General features: G+C 45.5%; 1 long non-coding RNA gene across 1 annotated transcript; it reads left to right on the forward strand.

Moving 5' to 3' along the window:
- Positions 1-13,238: 13,238 nt before the first annotated feature.
- LOC115480238 lies at positions 13,239-19,485 on the forward strand. The gene is made up of 3 exons (XR_003943797.1): positions 13,239-13,307; positions 14,691-14,695; positions 19,474-19,485. It is a non-coding gene; the product is annotated as an uncharacterized LOC115480238 (long non-coding RNA).
- Positions 19,486-20,736: the final 1,251 nt, after the last annotated feature.

Consider the following 20,736-nt stretch of genomic DNA (forward strand, 5'->3'; position numbering starts at 1 on the left):
CGAAACTAACTACCTGTTCTTCTGATCCTATTCCCACCCATCTACTTAACACTATCTCTCCTACTGTCATCCCTTTATCTGTCATATCCTCAATCTTTCACTTTCCACTGCGACTGTTCCTGATGCCTTCAAACATGCTGTAGTCACACCACTCCTTAAAAAACCTTCATTGGACCCTACCTGTCCTTCCAACTATCGCCCCATCTCCCTCCTCCCCTTTCCTAGCCAAGATACTTGAACATGCTGTTCACCACCGTTGCCTTGACTTTCTTTCATCTCAAGCTATTCTGACCCACTTCAATCTGGCTTTCGCCCCCTTCATTAAACTGAAACAGCGCTTGCTAAAGTCTCCAATGATCTGTTCTGGCTAGATCCAAAGGTCTGTATTCTATCCTCATCCTTCTCGATCTATCTGCTGCTTTTGACACTGTTGATCACAGCCTACTCCTTGATACGCTGTCCTCACTTGGATTTCAGGGCTCTGTTCTTTCCTGGTTTTCTTCTTATCTCTCTCTCCCATCATACTTTTAGTGTATACTCTGGTGGATCCTCCTCTACTTCTACCCCACTGGTCAGTTGGTGTACCTACAGGGATTTATCCTGGGATCTCTTCTTTTCTCCATCTATACTTCTTCCCTTGGTACTCTGATCTCATCCCATGGTTTTCAGTATCATATTTACGCTGATGACTCCCAGATCTACCTCTCCACACCAGAAATCTCACGCCGAAATCCAGGCCAAAGTATCAGCCTGCCTGCCTGACTTTGCTGCCTGGATATCTCAGCACCATCTGAAACTAAAACATGACCAAGACTGAGCTTCTTATCTTTACCCTAAACCAACCTCTCCTCCTCCCCCATTCTCTATTTCTGTGGATAACACTCTCCATTCCCTTCCTGTCTCATCAGCTCGTAACCTTGGGGTCCTCCCTCTCCTTCTCTGCACATATTCAGCAGACTGCTAAAACCTGTCGTTTCTTTCTCTATAATATCACCAAAATTCACCCTTTCCTTTCTGAGCACACTACAGAACCCTCATTCACACTCTTATCACCTCTCCGCTTAGACTATTGCACTTGCTTCTCACAGATCTCCCACTTAGCATCTCTGTCCTCTTTAATTTGTTCAAAATTCTGCTGCAACGACTAATTTCCGCTAGTGACGTTATGCTCATTTTAGCCCTCTCCTCAAGTCACTTCACTGGCTTCCTATCCGTTTCCACATACAGTTCAAACTCCTCTTATTGACCTATAAGTGCATTCACTCTGCAGCTCCTCAGTACTCTCAACTCTCATCTCTCCCTACATTCCTCCCTGGGAACTCCGTTCCACTGGGTAAATCTCTCTTATCTGCACCCTTCTCCTCCACTGCTAACTGCAGACTCTGTTCCTTTTATCTTCCTGCACCACATGCCTGGAATAGACTTCCTGAGCCGCGTCAAGCTCCATCTCTGGCTGTCTTCAAATCTATGCTAAAGCCCACCTTTTTGATGCTGCTTTTTTTTTTCAATTTGTCGAAGTCTTTATTGAGCAATTAAACAGAACACATTGTATGCAAAATACGGCTCGTTACATCTTATTCCAAGTGAGCCGACCATAGTACAAAGTTTTAATCAAGGAATACCTTATACAATTCTTGGTCCCACTGTAAACACATGTTTTACTTCGATTTTTTCCCATTTTGTGGAAACCTCCCCTCCCCACACCTTATTAGCCTACTCCCCCTTCTCCCTCCCCGGTTCACCTACCCTACCCCCCCCCCCCCCACTGCTCCCTCCCTCCCCCATCAGACCAACCTTCTACTTTCACGAACATTCATTCAAAAATGGCAGCCACACCTTTCCCAATTAGGCTGAGGTTCTTCGTTTCACAGCTGTCAATCTCTCCATCTCGCATACATATTTCACCTTCGTAATCCAATCCGTCAGTGAGGGAACCCACGATGCCTTCCAGTGCTTGGCCAAGTTAATCTGAGCAGCATGCAAGGTTCCCCTCACCAACAACCACTGATGCAATTTTAGGCCCTCTGGCCATCACCCTAGTACAAAGATCAGGAGGATGCCACGGTACAGAGCGTCCCACCCATTTTTGGAGCCGGTACTGAATGTTCCTCCAATACGCCTGTGCCTTACGACAGGACCACCATATGTGTCCCATCGTTCCCATCTCCCCACACTGCCTCCAACATGCCCTCGACACTGTCGGAAACATATGGTGTAATCAGTGCTTTTTTTGTGCCGGTACGCGCCGGTACAGTGTACCGGTACCTTTTTTCCGCAGGTCCCACTCCCGCGATTCTCTCTCCCCTCCCCTGCCCTCCCTGTCCAGCGATTCTCTCTCCCCTCCCCTCCCCTGCCCTCCCTGTCCAGCATGTCCCCTCTCTCCCCTGCCCTCCCCCTCTCCAAGTCGCGGCGAACCGGTCCGGAAGTGAAGGCAGCAGTGAGGCAGGCATGCACGCATGCAGCAGGCAGGTTCATCTTCGTCTCATCTCGCGTTGCTTCTCTCTCAGCGGGACGCGCTGAGAGGGAAGCAACACGAGAAGAGACGAAGAAGAACCTGCCTGCTGCATGCGTGCGTGCCTGCCTCACTGCTGCCTTCACTTCCGGACCGGTTCGCCATGACTTGGAGAGGGGAGGGCAGGGGAGAGAGGGGACATGCTGGACAGGGAGGGGAGAGAGAATCGCTGGGTCAGGGAGGGGAGGGCAGGGGGGAAAGGAGACATGCTGGACATGGGCAGGGAAGGGCAGGGGAGAGAGGATGGGAGAATTGCTGGGCATGGATAAGGGGAGGGCAGGGGAGAGAGGCGACATGCTGGTATGGAGGGAGGGGAGGGGAGAGAGAATCACTGGTCATGAAAGGGAGGGCAGGGGGAGAGGAGACATGCTGGACATGGGCAGGGGAGGGCAGGGGAGAGAGGACAGAGAAATTGCTGAGCATGGATGAGGGGAGGGCAGGGGAGGGAGGCAACATGCTGGGTATGGAGGGGAGGGAAGGGGAGAGAGGAGACTCACTGGACATGGAGGAGAGGGCAGGGGGGGAGAGGAGACATGCTGGACATGGCAGGGGAGAGAGGAGAATCACTGGGCATGGTGGGCTGGAAGGGGGCAGGGGGGATAGGAGGGTTGCTGGACATGGGTGGATGGAGGAGAGGGCAGGGAGAGAGAAGAAATGCTGGACATGGATGGAGGGGAGAAAAGAGTGTGGAAGGAGATGAGATGAGGGAAAAGGAAGAGAGGAGAAAAACTGCACATGGATGAAGAAAACAGGCAGAAGCTGGATCCACTGGACAGTCAAGTCTGTGAGTAGGACCCAGCTTTTACTTACGGATGTAGGGCAAGAAGCGAAGAAGAAAGCAGAAAGTAAAGAAATAATGGAAAGGAAGCCCTGGAAACGGAGTTAAGAGGACAGATAGCAGCAGAATCGGATACTGGGCCAGCATGATCAGAAAAACAGTCACCAGACAACAAAGGTAGAAAAAATCATACTGGACCTGTAACAGCAGATGTAAATTCTCAAATTGGACATATTCCATGTCCAATTTGAGAATTTACATCTGCTGTTACAGGTCCAGTATCCCACTGGGATACTGGACCTGTAACAGCTTACAGAAATTATTTATAATGAATAAAAATCACATTATTTTTTCTCCTATACTAGTATAAATATTTTCAATGATGTCTGTTTATATGCGCCATGACTGGTATAAGGGGTGTGGCTAATGTGGGTGTGGCTATAATAGGGGTGGGGATCATATGTGGTGACCCCGCCCACAATGAGTACCGGCACCTGTAAAAGACTTTGATGGCATTCTCCTGCAAGGGCTACTGATCGCACAGACTTCAGTATCCCTCTCTCCAGCTGCACCCAACTTTTCTCCTGGTAAGTGAAGTTCAACTCCTGCTCCCACCTCTTCCTATGTATGTGAGTGGGCCTATGCCGAGCTACCAGATGTGGCATATAAGGAAGCTATCATTCCCCGCGTGGTCTTAAAATCTACACACATTAGTTCCATGGGGTGAGCATCCCTCTTCATGCATCCTACATAGTTGGGTCCTTGCATATAATGTAAGGTCTGTAAGTATGCATAGCGGTCCTCCGGCCTAAGCTGATAATCCTCCACCAAATTTTCAAGGGTATCACTCCAGTTCCCACGTGCAGGTTGCCCCCACATGTCCAAACCATTCTTCGCCCATCTGCTAAAGGCGGTGTCCCTACCCCCTTGAGGTAACCCCACGTTGTCCACTATAGGCGCTAGGCCAGAGATGGGAGGTTGGCGTTCATCAACATAAGGTCCCAGTAGTGAAATGTGGCTTGCACCGCGGATGGGAATTTATCTACCTGGCCTCTATACCGCGCTGACAACCACATTAAGTGTCCTAGTTTACGGGAGCCCACCAAAGATTGCTCCATGTGGACCCATTGTTTGTGTTCGTCGCTGCGAAACCACTCTAACCGCCGCCTTGACTTGCGCTGCACCAGTAATACCAAAAGAGGTTGGGGACTCCCAGTCCCCCCTCCTTTCTACTCTTGTACAAGAGCACTCGAGGGAGTCTCAGTCTCTTCTGGTTCCAAATGAACCTATTTAAGCTATCCTGCAAACCTGATGGAAACGACCTTGACACTTGCATAGGGATAACTTGGAATAAGTACAGAAGCCGGGGCAGCACGTTCAATCTTAATTGTGGCAATCCAACCGAGCTAAGATAACCCCATAGGCGACCAGCGATCCAAGTCTCTCAGTATTTCTCTCTTATTCCCAGGTAGTTAACTGCAAACAGATCAGGCAGATGTTTAGGAATTTGTACCCCCAGATACCTTATATCCCTTGCTGCCCATTTAAACGCAAAAGATGACTTTAGCGATTCCAACAAGTGCAGCGAAACACCCACTGCCATTCCCATCGATTGCTGGCATTCAATTTGTATCCGGATATCCTAGTGTAGTCCTCTATCTCCCTCATCAAGTTGGGGAGTGAGACCAACGGCTTTGTCAGATACAAGAGGATATCATCTGCAAAGAGAGCAATTTTATGTTCCTGGGCCCCTATCCAGGCCCCAGTGATATCGACGTTCTCCCTTATTGCCGCCAATGGCTCCATTGCTAGTGCAAACAACAAGGGAGACAGAGGGCACCCCTGTCTGGCTCCTCTACCCAACCCAAAGGCCTCCGAGTTTCCCCCCATTTATTCTCACACAAGCTTGCGGGGATGAGTAAAGTCATAGGCGGTCGGTGGCCCAACTGTTTGGGGAGGCTAAAGGGGGTGGGGTCAGGGGTGGGGGCTTATATCCATAATTGTCTGACAACACAGAGATAAAGAAATAAGTGAAAGTGAAATAGTCACAATTAATACTGTAAACATTACACTGGGCAGACCCTAATACACCAATTACCACCTAAAGGAAAACACAGATTATCACAATATGAAACAAGGAATCATAATATCACAATTCCTCATTACAGCCACAAAACAACCTTTTAGGGTGGATAGTGTTCACAATGACCTCCTTTTATTAATGACCAGATAGAGATAAGAGTTATCAATTTCAACTGACACTAATAATGCAATGGGATGTACCCCTATCAACACTACACTGGCTACAATTCCAAAACAACCCACCTTACTTACATATACTGCTTACAAAATCATTAGCAAACTTGCATGTAAATCGAAGTTAACTTGTTAAAGCTGATTTGAAACAACGCCCCAGAGATCTTAAAAACAAACACCAACCTTCAAGAAAATAAACGTTTCTTAGAGCAAAGAGCATTTCGCGGAGCCACATACTCGCTGCAGCTGCTGCTCCCGCTGCTGTGATACTACCCGCCCCCTCCCCCGTATAGCTTGGGATCGGGAGCCAGAAGAGAAACATGAAACGAGCCTCGGGGGTCAGCTGACAGAAAGCGAGCAGGCCTGGATGATGATGGAGGCAGGAGAAAGGGGTCAGACACTGAGCAGGGGCTGGGGGGGGGGGGGGTTGGGGTTAGCGGCGGACACAGACCAAACAGGTGAAGGGAAAGGGATGTCACACACCGACTAGGCCCCCGACGCTGATTAGGCCCGCTGCACCTCTCTCCCTTTCCCCGAGACACTATAGGCAGAAAGGGACGGAACCCTGTCACCTTCACCGCGCTCGCTGCAGTCCCGTGTCCCCAACGAGAAGCTGCTGAAAGGAGGTTCCCTTCCGGCAGAGATGGAACCGCTGCCGAACCACTAGGGAAGGAGGCTTAGGGAGATAGCGAGTCAGACAGGCAGGCAGTCAGTCAGTCAGCCTGTAAGAAAAGAAATGCGCGGTGGGGTGGGCGCCGGCAGGGAGCGGAAGATACAACAATTTTGTTCCTGAGGAGGTAGGGGAAGGTTATGGTTGGGCTCTCCCCAAGCCTCTTATACGGGGCGTCTATGAGTAAAGTGCTTGGATCCAGGTTCTGTAATATTAACCTATCCCCACTCGTTGTAGTACCTTGTCCAGGTATCCCCAGTGGACCCTGTCGAAGGCCTTCTCCGCTCTAGGCCTAACAATACTACCGGAGTGGCCTTTACTTGTGCACTGTACAACAAGTTCAACGTTCTGCGTATATTGTCCATTGCCTGCCCCAGCTATGAATCCTACTTGATCCGAATGAATTAGGGTGGGAAGCACCCCGCCCAGGCGGTTGGCAAGCACCTTCGCAAGAATCTTGATATCGGCGTTAAGTATTGAAATAGGGCGATAGGATGCACACTCTACCTTGTCCTTTCCTGGTTTTGGGATTACCGCCACCCAGGCCTCCAACACAGATTGAGGGAGCCTAGCTCCCTCCCTCACTAAATTGATAACCATAGTCAGGTATGGTGCCAGTTCCCCCCCCCCCCCCCCCCCAAATCTTGAAAAACTCGTTTGTGTACCCGTCCAAACCCGGGGCCTTACCTGCTGGCAGTGTTTTAATAACCTGAAGCACTTCAGCTACCTGCACCGGGGCCTCCAGGTCTTTCCTCTGCTGTTCTGACAGCATTGTCAGGCCCCTGTCTTTCAGGTATTGATCTATCTCGCCAGTCTGTACCGCAGCATCCTCCCTATATAGGGATTCATAATACTTAGCAAATCGATCTCTAATCAGGGCCGAGGTCTGCACCATGTTCCCCTTGTCATCTTTCACTCTCAAGATTTGCCAGTCAGCCTTCAACTTACGCAACTTATTGGCCAATAGCCTTCCCGGCTTATTAGAACTTTCGTAATAAACCTGTTTTAGACGGGCATGTACAAACCGCAAACTTTCTTCATGCAATTCAGTCATTTCCATTCTCACTTGCTGGAGCCTTCGGTAATCAGACACAGAGCCAGTGGCCCTGTATCTGTCCTCCAACTCCCCAGCCGCACCATGCATTGAGCCAAACGTGCCCTTTGTACCTTAGCCCTTTGGCTAGCACACTTGATGAAATAGCCCCTTGCTACTGCTTTAAAGGCGTCCCATACTGTGCCCAACGTGGGGCCTGAGGCCATGTTAATGTCAAAATACTCCTTCAGGACCGGTACAAACCGAGTCACAATATCAGGGTCTTGTAACAAACAATTGTTTAGGGACCACCTTCTGTCTCTAACCTCCTCTCTCAGGGTTGAAATGGTGGCTCAGACTGGAGCATGATCTGAAACTGAGATATGCCCTATGGAGGAGTCAGCCCCCTCACTTAACAACGTCTTATCAACGAACAGATAGTCCAGTCTGGAGTAAGAAAAATGCACCCGGGAGTAAAAAATATAGTCCCTCCCACTAGGGTGACCCAACCTCCACAAATCATATAGCCCCAGACCCTCCACCACATTTTTCAAGACCTGAGAGACTCTGTTATCACTGGGGGCAGGGAGCGCAGACCTATCAAGGCCGGGCTGCATGGTCGCATTAAAATCTCCTGCCACCAGCACCCTGCCCCTGGCAAATGCCTGCAAATCCCTCTGGAGGCGCAGAAAAAAGCGTTCCTGCCTCTCATTGGGCGCGTATACACAGGCCAGTGTATATTCCTCCTGTTCCAACATTACATGTACAAAGAGGTAGCGCCCTTCTGTTTTCCGCTTCTCATGCAATATCTGAACCTGAACGTCTTTGTGAAACATGATTGCCACTCCTCTTTTTTTTGCTCCCTTGGCATCTGATGCACAACATACCAAGGGGTACTGCCTAAAAGACAATACCCCTCATACTGCCTGTGCAGATGAGTTTCCTGCAAGAAGACCACCTGTGGGCGCATCATACGTAATTCTCACCCCAAGGCGTGTCTCTTGTAGGGCAAATTCAACCCCTTTATGTTATAGGTCAGGAATTTTAGGCTAGCCATCTAGCTGCGATCTATCGTGGCACAGTGATACAGAGTTGCTTGGTATTTCCACTAACCCCCCCCCCCCACCCCCCCCCACCCGCCTACTACCTTATTATCCACTCCCCATTCTATCCCCACCCTACCCCCTAGCTCCCCCCCACTCCCTCCCTCCCAATCCCTGCCCACCTACCCCCCCCCCCCCTCCAATGGCCACCCACCAACCAGTGTGATCCCACTACTTGGGACTATAGAGAAAGAAATCTCACTTAGCCAAACAAATTAGCAAATATAAAACTTAACAGTATACTTACAAACGAAGAACCCCTCAATCCCCCCTCCCCGCACCCTTCCTCCCACCCTCGCTACAAACACACACTCCCAACTGCACATCATACATTACCACCCCTGTAAAATGTCCTTTCAACTCCTTCCAAACATGTGTCCCAAGTTGCTCAACCCAAGGGATCAACAAACCCCGGTACCAGTAGAATCATTCAGAGCAACCGCTATTCACGTCGGGGCCACATTTTTCTTTGATGATTTCTCCACTCTTTTCCACCGCTGAAGTCGCGCCTTTGTGGAGGGCGCCATCCTGGCCAGAGGTGCTTCGGTCGGTACCAGGCCCGCTGAGAACAAATACTGCCACGCCTTCTCCACTTTCCTGCAGCGAGCCCGTTCTCCTTTTATCTCAAAACAAATGGCAAACGGGAAGGCCCATCTGTAGGGTATCTTTTCCCTGGTCAAAATTTCAGTTACAGGTTTCATGTCTCTTCTTTGATTCAAAGTGGAAGAGGGAGAGATCTTGGTAAATCGTTACCCGTGCCCCATTGTATTCAGTGATGGATTCTGGCGCACCTTCTGCCATAGCAGCTCCCTGCTCCCATATGCTGTAAATCGGACCACTATGTCCCGCGGTCTGTTGTCTCTGGGTTTCCCCAGAGCTCTGTGGGCTCTATCAATGCCAATGGCTCCTGCATCAAAACTATCTCCCATCAGCTGGGAACAAATGGTGCGCACCAGAGCCGGGATATCTTCCATACCAGCAGCCTCAGGGACCCCACAAAGACGTAGATTTGTGCCTACGTCCTCTATTTTCGATATCATCCAAATGATATTGTAGCTCTTCTGCCTGTTCCGCCATTTTCACCAGTCTCCTGTCTGTGTCCTCGTTCTTCTCCAACTGCTCGTCTGCCCTTTCTTCTAACGCCTCCACCCAGCTCTCGGAGATCTACACTCAATGCGTCCACATACTCTAGGATCTCCTCCTTCGACACCAAGATTCTGCACGGATCGCATTGAAGCATTTCTTCAGTTCTGATGGACACCACTGTTGAAGGGGCAGAGGGCTCTCGTTCCTCGTTAAGGGCAGGCGACTCCAAGTCCGCCGTGTTTCACGGCTTAGGGGACGCAGGATGCGACAGGCCCTTCGCTTTGATGCTGCTTTTAACTCCTAACCCTTATTCACTTGTTCAGAACCCTTACTTTATCATCCTCACTTTAATATTCCCTTATCTCTTGTTTGTCCTTTTGTCTGTCCCAATTAGATTGTAAGCTCTGCCGAGCAAGACTGTCCTCTTCATGTTCAAGTGTACAGCGCTGCGTACGTCTAGTAGCGCTATAGAAATGATAAGTAGTAGTATGTACTCTCAAATTAACTACATTTTTGATGATAAGACCCTGGCTGCCAGGGGTAATTCCTCGCAGCTTGGGAGTATTCATTTTTCTCATTATGCTTCCTGTATGTCCATGATATCAGATATCAAAGAGGAAGATAGGGAGTTAAGGTGGACCCTTAAAAATACTCTCTTTGCTGATGTTCAAAACAGCCTATAGGACTCTTCTTAGTGACTATCTGGACTTAAAATTGCACTCTGGCCAAACTATTGGCTTTGTGTGGGATGCTCTGAAAACGGTAACCAGGGGCTTCTTTATCAAAAGGCCACCCATAATATACTTAAAACCATGAAAGGGATTAAACACTGGAAGGCTAGGATATAATCCTTGGAGTGTCAGCATAAAGCTCCAGGATCCAAGAGAGTGTTTATTTATTTATTTATTTGTGTTGCATTTGTACCCCACATTTCCCACCTATTTGCAGGCTCAATGTGGCATAAGCCGCCTCTGGTGATGAAACAAATACAGAGTGATGTGGTAGAGAATGAGATGTATGTGTTACAGAGTACAGACACATAATAGAATTGAGAGAAGAAGAGTTATATAGAGTTTAGAGAATTGCAGGCCTGGAGACTTAACCTGGACAGTCTGTTTACTAGCCAATTGAATTTTGCTAATGCTCGTCTACACCACACTCACTATGAAAAGAGAAATGAGATCAGTACTCAATTAGCCTATAAGTTGCATAAGCTGCAGTTGGAGCATCATATTTATAATTGCACTCTTACTTAATTGTACTTGTTTGGGTAGTTCTAGGGTGACTCAGGAGTGTTTTAAGAACTTCTGCCATAACCTATACCAAAAAGATACAAGAGGTAGATATAGCAAACTATCTGGCAGAGGTTACTCTTCCAACTTTGACACCTACAGACTGTGCATGCTTGGAAGTAAGGATAAAAGTCAAGGAGATTTTAAAGGCCATTAAGAACTTGCCAGGAGGTAAATCCCATGACTTGGATGGTCTTTCAGGTGAATTTTATAAGGCCTTTTCTCATGACCTTGTGCCTCTACTGGCTGAGGTCCTTAATTCTGTTTAAGATGGAGATGCCATGCCCCTGTTAATGAAAGAAGCTTAGGTGGCCCTCATTCCTAAACCCCAGAAGGATAAAATAGATTGTCAATTATACAGACCTATCACAGTACTAAATAGTGATGTCAAAATACTGGCTAAGGTGTTAGCCATTAGACTAGACGACGTCCTACCAGGAATGACTCATCCAGACCAGGTGGGCATTATTTCTATAGTTCAAGCATAAGATAATATCTGTAGAATGATAGGCTAGATGTATGTGATTTGGAAACATCACTTCCAGGTTTTGTTAGGAATTGATGCCAAAATGGCATTTGACAGGGTTCATTGGGGGGTTTTATATCAGGTGGGGGTGGGCAATTATTTTCAGGGATAAATTTGTTCCTTATATGTTTTCTTCCTTTGGCCTGTGTTAGAGTATTTTTGAATTGGGGAGGATACTTAGCAGGGCGGTTCCCTGCCCCCCTATTATTTGCCCTTGTGATGGAACCTCTAGCCTCATCTATCTTGGACAATCTGAATGACTCTGAAGTTCAGGAGGGAGGTCAGAACTATAAAATAGCCTTGTTGGCAGATAAGAACCCGAATTATAGCTACGTCATGCAAGGTTCCACATTAGGAGTTACGGACCAAGAAAGGGATCTGGGTGTTGTTGTTGATAATACACTGAAACCTTCTGCTCAGTGTGCTGCTGCGGCTAGGAAAGCGAATAGAATGTTGGGTATGATTAGGAAAGGTATGGAAAACAGGTGTGAGGATGTTATAATGCCATTGTAGCACTCCTTGGTGCGACCGCACCTTGAGTATTGTGTTCAATTCTGGTCGCCGCATCTCAAGAAAGATATAGTAGAATTGGAAAAGGTGCAGCGAAGGGCGACTAAAATGATAGCGTGGATGGGACGACTTCCCTATGAAGAAAGACTAAGGAGGCTAGGGCTATTCAGCTTGGAGAAGAGACGGCTGAGGGGAGACATGATAGAGGTATATAAAATAATGAGTGGAGTGGAACAGGTGGATGTGAAGCATCTGTTCACACTTCCAAAAATACTAGGACTAGGGGGCATGCGATGAAACTACAGTGTAGTAAATTTAAAAGAAATCTGAGAAATGTTTTCTTCACCCAACATGTAATTAAACTCTGGAATTTCGTTGCCGGAGAACATGTTGAAGGCGGTTAGCTTGGCAGAGTTTAAAAAGGGGTTAGACAGTTTCCTAAAGGACAAGTCCATAAACCACTACTAAATTGTTTTCGGGAAAAATCCACATTCCAGGAATAACATGTATAGAATGTTTGTACGCTTGGGAAGCTTGCCAGGTGCCCTTGGCCTGGATTGGTCGCTGTCGTGAAAAATAACAAGGCAAACGATCTGCAAAACTCCAACATAGACAACAAAACAGCAGGTACAAAACGGAAGAAATGTTCAAAAGTTTATTGATGATGTCAAATACCAGACTTATTGCCTGACATAGGCCGTGTTCGCCCAAGAAGGGCTGCGTCAGGGGCTAAATCAATTAAAACACATAATAATAACACATAAAAATATATACTTAAAAAATACAACATTACAAATTACTGTAAATAAAATAATAGAATAGAATAAATATAATACACCATGGATAAAATAAAAAATAAATGACTACATTTATATCTAATGATAACTTATAATACAAAAATATATGACAGTTAATAAAAGACTACCCACATACATTAGTATCAAGGGCATATACAATAATAAATACAGAGACCATATTTCTATAATTTATGAAACCCTAATGTTTAAATTAATTGCCTGATAAACTCAATCTGTAATTTTTTAACAATATATACTGAAACCAGATAGGACACGGACATTAATAAAATGAAATAAATATAACACATACAAAAAATCTCAGAGATATCATTCGTCGTAATAAATGCTATTTGAATAAAATCAGAATAAAAAGGTTAAAAATAACAAGAAGAAAAATGGAAAATAATAAAAAATAATGGAAAAGACAAGTACTTATTCACATGAACCTTGAAATGCTAGGTTCTTGATAGAATATGAGTTCTTGAAAACACAGCAGGACGGATATACTCTGGAGCAGTATCAAATTAACAGAATTAAATTAGTCACAACTCTCATAAATCTTATGTAATAGGGTTACCTGATTGATATGGAGTACCATGGATTATATGTACTTCTCTTACAAAGATTTATGAGAGTTGTGACTAATTTAATTCTGTTAATTTGATACTGCTCCAGAGTATATCCGTCCTGCTGTTTTTTCAAGAACTCATTATTCTATCAAGAACCTAGCATTTCAAGGTTCATGTGCCCTTGATACTAATGTATGTGGGTAGTCTTTTATTAACTGTCATATATTTTTGTATTATAAGTTATCATTAGCTATAAATGTAGTCATTTATTTTTTATTTAATCCATGGTCTATTATATTTATTCTATTCTATTATTTTATTTACAGTCATTTGTAATGTATTTTTAAGTATATATTTTATGTGTTATTTTTATGTGTTTTAATTGATTTAGCCCCTGACGCAGCTCTTCTTGTGTGAAACACAGCTTGTGTCAGGCAATAAGTCTGGTATTTGACATCATCAATAAACTTTTGAACATTCTTCCATTTGTATCTGCTGTTTTGTTGTCTACGTTGGTCGCTGTCGTGGACAGGATGCTGGCTCGATGGACCCTTGGTCTTTTCCCAGTGTGGCATTACTTATGTACTTAATGTGTTGCTTTCTCTTACCCACCCCATCACATCTTTGCCTAATTTGATGCAAGAGATTTTGCAGATATTCTGCAAGACAGTGGCTTTTGACTTGGGGCTACCTGCTTGGAGATTATTAGGGCTTCTTTTTCCTTTAAATGGGTGTGTGATAGTTTTAAATATTTGGGAGCTTGAGCTGTCCTAGTTTGGTCAGATTGCAACCATAAAAATGAAAGTTTTGCCTAGGTTAACGTACTCATTTCTGGTCCTCCCTGTAGAATTGCCTAAAACGTGGCTGGAATCCTTGCATGACAGATATATGTAATTAATCTGGCATAATGAGATGCCTAAGCTCTCTCATGGACTCTTATTTAGGGACAAGAAAAAAGGGGAAGGCTTGGGATCCCTAACTTATCTTTTTATTACCTGGCAGCTCAAATAAAATTTTCAGTGGAGTGGTTCCAGAACCACTGTTACAAGCACTGGATTTGGTTGAGCAACACTTTGCTAGAGCCACGAAGCTTGCCCATTTGATGTTGGTGCCTCAGTATAGGCCACAAATGAGTGACCCATGCCACACTATATCTTGCAATCTGCACCACTGGGATCATTTGAGCAGTGATCCTGGCTTTCAGTTGACCAGTTTATGCATATAGCCTCTAATTCTATGTTTTTACCTGGTTCCTGGAATTTTTCAATGCTGGGACACCCTTGGCTGGTCCTCCTGGGGGCAGTTTGTTGATGACTCTTAGGTTTTATTCTTTGGAACTCTTTCATGAACTTACAAATTGCCTCATACTGATCATTTTGCAAAATGAGCCGGTACACTTTTTTATGTACTGGTAATCTTAAGAGTAATATTGAAAGGGACCCAGCATTTCCTGAAGATTTGTGTGAAGATTTCAGGGGCATGAGAGGCTTAATTAATGCTATTTATAGATATTTGTTGGGCAAAAGTAAGATTATTCAGACATAAGGCACACTGAGAGGCAAAGTTGGGAATGCACTATGCTGAGGGAGAATGGGAGCCTATGGAAGGTGCATTATCCAAAATGTCTGTTGCAGCTAATATCCAGAAAAATGCCTTTAAAATGATGTACCACTGGTATCTGACCCCTGCTCATCTTAGTCATATGTTTCCAGCTGTTCTCCTACTTTGTTGGCTTCAGTGCGGGGAGCGTGGTACCATGGGACATGTTTATGGTCTTGCTGAAAAGCTCGTACCTTTTGAAGGACTGCCCAGTCCCAGTTACAAAGATGGCTTGGTAGGGAGATCTCCTGGGATTCTGCCATTTTTCTGTTTACATACCACTCCCCAAATTCTAAAAATGGTACTCAAAATTGCAGGTGTAAATTTGGCCCAATTTGCATACACAATTTAATTGAATAATGAGCCAATTAGCACCAATAATTGGGTGCTAAGAATTATTGGTGCTAATGGGCAGCAATTTGGATTTACATGTGCATCTTGCTAAGTGCTATTCTATAAATATGTATACATAAATTTTTGGTGTGCAACTGAAAAGGGGGCATGGCCATGGGAGGTCCACGAGTGGGTTAGGGGCATTCACTAAAGATGCATGCAGTATTATAGAATTCTGGGTATCCGCACCTAATTTATGCATGAGGATTTATATCAAGTGTCAATCGGTGTAAATCTTTGCTCTCAAAGATCGGCACAGATCCCGGCAGTATGCACTATTCTATAAATAGTGCCCAACTCGGAGCACTATTTATAAAATAGTGCTCAGTGTGCATTTTGTTCAGTGCCCAAATCTGAGTACCATTTACTGAATCTAACGCCATATCACTGTCTTAGTGCAGCACATCTAACTTAAGCTAATGCATGGAAGATTACAGATGCTGCTCTATAATAAAATGAATTGCTAAGTTACACTATATTTGTGAAGGTTATAGGTCAGTTCCCACCGGACAGTTCCCACTAGCCAATTCTCTTCTGGAAAATTGCCACCTGTCGCGTCCCTCACCTGTGACGCTCTCTCTTCTGCCATCTCGTTCGCCGGCTCTGCAGAGGAGGGTGCTGACCAGGAAGGTCGGTCCCACGCTGGTCGTCTCCAGCGCGTCAGGGGCGTCCTGCCGGCCATCTGGGCTGCACCGGCTCTCTGTTTCTCTTCTGTGGCAGCGGGGGAATTCCGGCCAGGTTGGCAGCGCTGGCGTACCTGAAGCAAGGATTCTCTTCCGGGCGCGGATCCCAGGCATGAGGAGAACATTTCCCCGATGCCCGGATTGGTCACTCGCAGCTTGACGCCGCCTCCTTCTGGCCGACCAATCCGGGGTTCTGTGATGGCCAACTAAGTCTCCGCCTCCTGACAGCTGTTCCCTGTCTTCCTGATGGGGAGGGGGCTACTTAAGAGCAGCTTCTCGTTACACTTGTTGCTTAGCCGAAGTCTAGACTGGTGTAGACTCCTGGGCGGTTATTTCTCTTGTTTTTGCTGCTTGTCCTTTTGGAACCTTTGCTTGGACCTGGACTGTGTTTTGCTTGCCGCCTGTCTTTGAACCCTGCCTGGACCTGGACTGTGTTTTGCTTGCCGCCTGCCTTTGAACCTTGCCTGGACCTGGACTGTGTTTTGCTTGCCGCCTGCCTTTGATCCCTGCCTGGACCTGGACTGTGTTTTGCTTGCCACCTGCCTTGGAACCTTTGCCTGGACCTGGACTGTGCTTTAACTTGCCACCTGCTTTGGAACCTTTGCCTGCACCTGGACTGTGCTTTTGTTTGTCACCTGCCTTTGCCCGGACCTGGACTGTGCTGTGGTACCTTGGCTCTTCATTCCACAAGGTAAGGTCAGGGTTGTTCAGCTGTTAGACTTAGTCTGACACAGGGACTCACTATTCTACTCCGGAGCTTGACAGAAAGCCGAAGCCATGAGTTTGCCAGACAAGCCTGACATTTCCGATCTGGCTCAGGTCCTGCAACAGCAGCAGGCCCAGCTCAACAGACTATCAGGTGTTCTACAGGATGTATGTTCACAGATGTCATCTCTTCAAGCTCAGCGATCACCTACCGTTGGGGCAGCTAGAGCCACTCCTCCTATTCCGACCCTTCGTCTGCCCGAACCTCCATGATTTGATGGTACTCCTTCTGCTTGCCGGGGTTTTTTGAACCAATGCCAGATGTTCTTCGAAATGCAGCCTGCTTCATTCCCATCAGATAGCGTCAAGGTGACTTACATCATCTCCTTACTCTCCAGACCTGCTTTGGCATGGGCTTCACCCCTGTGGGAGCAACGGGATCCACTCCTCTCGGACCTTGGGGAGTTCCTTCGCTGATTCCGGATGGTGTTCGATGTACCGGGGCGTCCTTCTTCAGCGGCAGGTGAACTATTGCGTATTCAACAAGGTAACAGCTCTGTGGGTACTTATGCAATACGGTTCCGGACCTTAGCTGCTGAACTCCGATGGAATCAGGAGGCACTTACAGCGATTTTTGGCAAGGGTTAAGCGGACGCATCAAGGATGAATTAGCTGGTCGGGAGGTTCCCACCACTTTAGATGCTCTCATAACTCTTTGTACTTGGATTGATGTTCGATTCCAGGAGACAGCACGAGAACAATCTACCTCACGGCCTCCTAGGAGATCCTCTCCTCAGAAGAGAAGAGCCAGCTTCCCGCAAGGAGCAGCGGGTTCTGCTGCAGAGGGGGCTGAAGAAGCTATGGTGATAGGTAGACATCGACTCACTGCCATGGAGAGGACCCACCGGCGGAATAACAGACTTTGCCTATATTGTGGTAAACCCAGTCATTTTGTGAAGGAATGTCCTAACAAACTGGGAAAAGCTTAGACCCGAGCCTTGTGGAGGGGGTGGTTTTGGGTCGATCAGGTTCCCTTCCAGACAATTTAATATCAGTACCTATCATTTTAATTTGGCAAGAATTCAGGATGAACACTTTGGCCATGCTGGACTCGGGAGCGGGGGGTAATGTTACCACCCCTCTCGGCTGGACTGTAGTGATGTGCTCACAGATACCTGATGGTTGTAGTCGTGGCGAATATCCAGAGAATACACACTCACAGCCGAGGGAGTGGAACAAATAAACTAACCTCGTCCTTTACTCTCAAAGAATAAAGGAAGAAAAGAATCTAAATTTAGGATTTGTTCCTGAAATGGAAGGACCAAACTTTCAGATTTGCAAATTATCTCTTTCTTTATTGAATACAAATGCAAGCAAATTTTAATTCAAATAAACTCAAATTCACAATTAGTGTGTGGCTTAATAGAACTGCAATAACATATTCAACATTCAAATGTAGAACTACATGTATACCCTTAACTTTGTCTGTTCCACCTAAAAAGGCAGAAAAGAACCTTTTCAGATAAGTATTTAAATTGTCTTTTTGTCAAAATCAGATATTTGTTTGAATACTCTTTCCTTGCTATTGATGTGAGAATTTGAGTCTTTATAGGTATTATGGATGTTTGTGCAAGGATCTCACTTGAACCCAGAACACTTAAGCATGTCAGGAAAACATGGATTTTTTATATTTGATGTTGTTCTGTTCTTTAGTTTTCTCTTAAAATGCTGTGAAAAAATAATATATTTCTTTCAACACCCTTGGCAATGTCACTTAGCTGTAGTTGAATTTATTTAGGTGATGTCTTTCTTGCGTTGGAACTCATCTGGAACCCTTCAGAGGATGACTCCCCCAGATTTCTTCTCCCTAAACCTCACTTATAAAGAAAATAAATGGAGGCAAGACCCTTGAACTCCCTGCTTGTCCAGGAACGGACTCCACTCTGGTGACAATTAATCAGTTCTCAATACTGTGGCCACACTCTCTAATTGAAATAATATAAGTTAAAGGTTTTCTCACTACAAAACCTATTTCTCACTGTTGTTTCCCTAGTCTAAAATGATCCAGCAGGATTCAACATTCCATCTCACAGACTTCACATAAAAGCATAACTTTTCCCTTCACAGCTATCAGATCAATCTGGAGAATACAGCACTCTCATACAAAAACAGTGCTGGATTTTCTTTAATCTGCAGTCTGATTCCAAACCCTGTACTGAACTCAGAACTCTCACCAACAACACACCTTTCCCACAGACACAGCTTAATGGCTTCTTTTCCAAATATCAAATTCACTACTCAGTCCTTCCCCTGTGTCATACTTAAAATCCTTACACACTTTTTCCTGACACCCTTATAGGCTTTCTCATGTAGTACAATTCCCACCACAAATCAAAGCTTCTCTCACCCCAAAATGGTAAATCACTTATCTCTGGAAATTCAGTGCTATACTGGAACATTCACACTCACCTCAGCTCACTTTCAATATCAAAGTACCCTTTTTCAATGTCCCTGATTTCACTTTAAACTCATAAAATATACTTTACTTTTCTTAGATTTCACACACCAAGCAAACGTTTTATTCTTTCTCACTCTCCATGTTCACAGCCCTGGTCTCTCTGCTCACTGCAGTCTCCCTAACAACTCACCCCCCCCTAGAGGAACACCTGACGTCACTCAACCAATCAGCTTGTCAGCTAAAGACTGTTTTTTGTATCTCTGATCTGTTTAGAATCTCCCTCCCCCATAGAAGTTACTGCAATACTTCCTATACAGAGAATTTCAAAGTCAATTTTAACCTGACTTCTACCCAAAACAGCGAGGAACATTTTATAGTACAATCCCCACTTAATCATAGTTTATTCCTTGAAAAATAAAAACATATTTAAGAAACATCTCACACTTTCTTCAGCTAACTCCATTAACAATTCCCAAACTAAACTTTAAACCTTTTACAGCCAGCAGCATCCACCAAACCCTGGAACAGCCCCCCCAGAGCCCAAGGAAAAAAACATTTAATATATGTTACCATATATTACATTTCGCCCATACTTAAAAATTAATATTGTCCCCAATATTACCACTACACCCACTCTCTCACCAACCATTTCCTCATAACATTGGGTACAGTTAAGAGATTCAGACTTTTGAACAAGTATCCATCAAAAATCTGTTACATTCAATTTTCATTTCTGTTCGTTTAACTCTCCTCTTAAGAAATACAGTGTAACCCACTTCCATTTTGTATCTTTATGACATTCAAATTATCACCCGAAAGTGCCATGACTTTATATGGTTGTGTTTCCCAAATGTCCTGAATCTTGTGTCTCCTGGGAAATCTCTGTCTCCTGAGCCGTACCTAGTCTCCCTCTTGGAGAACTTCAGCTCTGGATCTCTTATCATACTGCTTTTTCATCTTCTCATTTTGAAGTTTTGCAGTCTCTCTGGCCAACTTCTGTGCACATTCCAAATTCTCCCGATGTGAATTCATCCAATCTCCCAGGTTTCCAGTCAAACCCTTAGCATGATGTGTCAAGCTATCGGATATTTGATTTAGTTCTGGGAGGAACCTCGACCAACTTTTTTTCTTGTGTTTGGGGAAGGTACGTACAATCTGGTGTGGAGTCCGGTTAACTTTCTCTTTGATTAGGGATGATTCAACCGCTGGACCCTGTCTGACCACACTGACCAGGCTATCGGAATAGGGAAGATCACATGTCCTATCTAGAAGTGAGCAGTTAAAGTCTCGAAAACTTGGTTCTGTAGCTCGTTTAGGTCATCACCTTCTTTCAGACCTTGCGCCTCAAGTTCCCGGAGACTCTGTGCCAGTGCCTGCTGCCGGTCCTGTTCCCCTCTCTCACGGTTCAGTTCATTCTGCTGCAGCCAGTCCATATCACCCTGGGAACCTTCAGGAGTCTTGTTTTCTTTGTTCTCATCAACTTCTTTGGTCATGCTAATGAAATTAGAAGGACCTTGCTCAGATGATGCAACAGGTTTCACTATTTCCATCGACTCAGAATTACACAGCATTTTCTGCATCTCTTCCCCTCCAGATCCAGTATCTGGGCTATTTGTTGGCTTTTCCTCCTTCTCGTGACTTCCAGAATGCATCATTTCCTTCTTACTCGTTTCCAGCACAACTGCCATCACCTCTTCTTCACTCTTCCCACTAAAGTTAGCATCTGAGGGTTTACCACTCTCCGGTTTGTTTGTTTTTCCTCCACG

The sequence above is a fragment of the Microcaecilia unicolor genome, chromosome 11 (genome assembly GCF_901765095.1).
Source record: "Microcaecilia unicolor chromosome 11, aMicUni1.1, whole genome shotgun sequence".
Taxonomy (NCBI): domain Eukaryota; kingdom Metazoa; phylum Chordata; class Amphibia; order Gymnophiona; family Siphonopidae; genus Microcaecilia; species Microcaecilia unicolor.